Here is a 3278-nt window from a genome sequence, read left to right as displayed (position 1 = left end):
TTAGGTCATGAGAGGATGCATAATTTCTAAAATAATAAGAGACGAGAAACAAAAGAGTATTCTACAAGAAACCTGACAAACTGCAGTGACATAGAAAGAGAGGAACTCTGGATGTTTGGTGATACGGAAGGTCTGTTAAGTGTCTTTCAAGAAAGAAGGATAGAAGTAAAATGCTCCAGGGATTTGATAAAATTAAAAGCGTCCATTGGGGCGCCTGGGTGGCTCAGTGGGTTAAGCCGCTGCCTTCGGCTCAGGTCATGATCTCGGGGTCCTGGGATCAAGTCCCGCATTGGGCTCTCTGCTCAGCAGGGAGCCTGCTTCCCTCTCTCTCTCTCTCTACCTGCCTCTCCATCTACTTGTGATTTCTCTCTGTCAAATAAATAAATAAAATCTTTTAAAAAAATAAAATAAAAAAAAATAAAATAAAAAATAAAAGCGTCCGTTGTATTCCCAAAATAAAGATATTTGTTATATCATAATACAAGTTTCAGGAGAAAAGAATAACGGAAGCTGAAAAACAGTGAACTGTGGTATAAATGCCAGTGTAAGGACTCAAAGGGAGTAAAAATTTTGAGGTGGTTTGGAGAGGGCTAGAACAGACACTGGAAGGGAAAGATGAGACCAAACAAAATGGTGACTATCAGGGATATAAGCATATGGAAACATTTACAAGAAGAATATAACAGAGAGAGAACTTGAAGATACAGGGTCTATACGGGAAATAGTGAGGTCCCTTAGGAGCAGAAGGTACTCATGTTGGTGGCCCATGGAAGGATTACCTTTAGAGTTAGAAAACCTATTTCTATTCTACTTTAGAGGAGAGTTATAAAAAGAGCAAGATGAGTGAAATTATAGGTAAGTGTTCAGGTTTAATACTTGAATTGTGGAGAAGAGCACATTTGACAATCCTTGTTATAAAGAAGTACACAATGAAGCCCTCTCCAGAGTTTAAGAATCATGGTGGAATCTGATATTTAAGACACGGGACTAAGAAAAGGAGAGGGAGCTAAGTCAAACAAGGAATTTCTAGACTGCATAGAAGACCCAAATAAGGTTAGCTAGGATGGGTTTATATCTACACAGTTGATGGTGTATTTATTTCCTTCTTTACCTGAAGTGAAAGGCAACCTGGTTCTTGGTTTATTAACAGGTTGAATTGGTTTGCCATTGGAGGTTGCCCAGGTGTCACTTCAAAAAGACAACGAGGGATAAGGATATTGGCCAGTGTTAGAGAGGTGAACATAAAAAATTAGAGATTGGGTTTTACTTGTTAAATAATAAAAATGCCATGGTATTACACAAGGTAGTGCTGGTCTTATAGAATGATACCTAAATTTTACTGTAAAATATGATCAATTTTGCTCTCTTAATCTTCATAAGTTTTTAAAAACATCACATCATATATATATATTTTGCTTAAAGTCATGTAGAAGACTTACTTTCTGAACTAAATTAACGATTACTTAAAGATAACTTTTCTAAATGTGTAATATTTTTCTTTGGCCTGAGACTAAGGGTTATATTGTTATATTTTTTGTCCTGTATTTGAAATAAAATAGATTTCAGACTATATGAACATGAACAGATGATTTTTTTGGCTCCAATTTCTACCATATCAAATATGATTAAGTCTATATCTATATTCTGGGATAAAATAATAATTATTTAAACATCTGCCACTTCCCAGAAATAATTGCATTTTGCTTTGACTAGATTTGTTCAGCAAAGTTTAAAAATCCATGTTATACATATTTGAAAGTGGATAGTTCTTGAATTATATATCTAACACATCCAAAAATCTCCAAATTACTATGTCAAAGCATAATTACCTTATAAAAACAAAGAGAGTATCCTTTAAAAAAAAAATCTCTAAGTCTAGCCTTTTGTAATGCTAAATGAAGAGATGGTCCTTTCCTCTGATATGTAAAAAGTTGATATGAAGCTAAGCTTGGGTGTAGTGATTAGAGAGAGCTGAATCACTCAGCCAAAAAAGTGAAAAGAATTTATATTCTTTATAGTTCCTTAGGAACAAGATCTATTGAATCTGAAATACCTTTATCATTGATGGAGTACTACCCAGAAGGGTGTTATGAGGAAGAATATCTAATCAACTTTTTATTAAATCTTTCAGCAAAAAATATAGAAAAAAAACTATAGAAATGAAAATGTACAGCTAAATTAATTTTCCAAAAAAAAAAAAAGATGTAACCAAAACCCATGCTGGTTAGAACAATTACTATTTTCATTGATTCCTCTTCTGCCCCTTCTAATCATTGTCCCCCATCAAAAAGAACCATTAAGCTGAGCTCTAGCATAATGATATATTTCATTATTTTGATCTTGAAGTTTTTGTAAATGGTATCAGTCAGTATAAAACTCCTCTGTGTCTCATTTCCTTTGTCTGTGTGTTTATGTATAGTTTACTTAATAGTTCCATAGCAGGGTTTCTCAATCTTGAACTCTTCACATTTTGGACCAGAGAATACTTTGTTAGGGGAGAATGTCCTGAGAAAGGCAAATTATTTAACATCACCTTGAGATCTAACCAGATGTCACACATAAGGACAGGGTCTGAAATGTCTCTAGACATTGTCAACACCCCGAAAATCAAATTGCCTCTGTAGGAGGACCACTGCCTTATAGGATTCAACGGGATAGACCAGAAATAGTTAATCCATTTTATCATTGATTGATGTTTGAGTTGTTTATTTGTTGTTATAAACATTCTGGTACATGACTTACAGTAACCATATGCAAATCTGTTGGGTATGCACATAAGGGTGGAATTACTGGGTCAACACACATGCCTTAGTAGATATGTTAGTTTTCCAGAGTGGTTGTGCCAATTTATTCTCTCAAAAGTATGTAAGGGTCACAGTTGTTACACATTTGGATTGTAGCCTAATTAGCACTTTGGGGAGGTATGAAGTGTTAGGTTATGTTTTTCTTTTGCAGTTTCCTGTCAGTAAATAAATGGAGTGCTTTTCATAAGCTGAACAGATATATGGATATCTTCTTTTGTGAAGTGCACATTTAAGACTTCTGCAAATTTTTTTTAATTGGTTTGACCATCTCATCCTTACAAATATATGAGAATTATATATATGCTGAATATAAATTCATTGTTGGATATACTTATGACAAATATCTTCTGCTAGTGTGTGGCTTACCTTTCCGCTTTCTAAATAGTGGTTTTTGATGACCAGAAATGTGTAATCTTAATGCAATTCAATTTATGATTTTTCTTCCTCTATGATTAGTATTTTTCATGTCCCAGT

This window comes from Neovison vison, chromosome 6, assembly GCF_020171115.1.
Source record: "Neovison vison isolate M4711 chromosome 6, ASM_NN_V1, whole genome shotgun sequence".
In the NCBI taxonomy this organism is placed as follows: Eukaryota; Metazoa; Chordata; class Mammalia; order Carnivora; family Mustelidae; genus Neogale; species Neogale vison.
The sequence above is the reverse complement of the archived record's forward strand: the minus strand, read 5'-3'. Positions refer to the sequence as shown.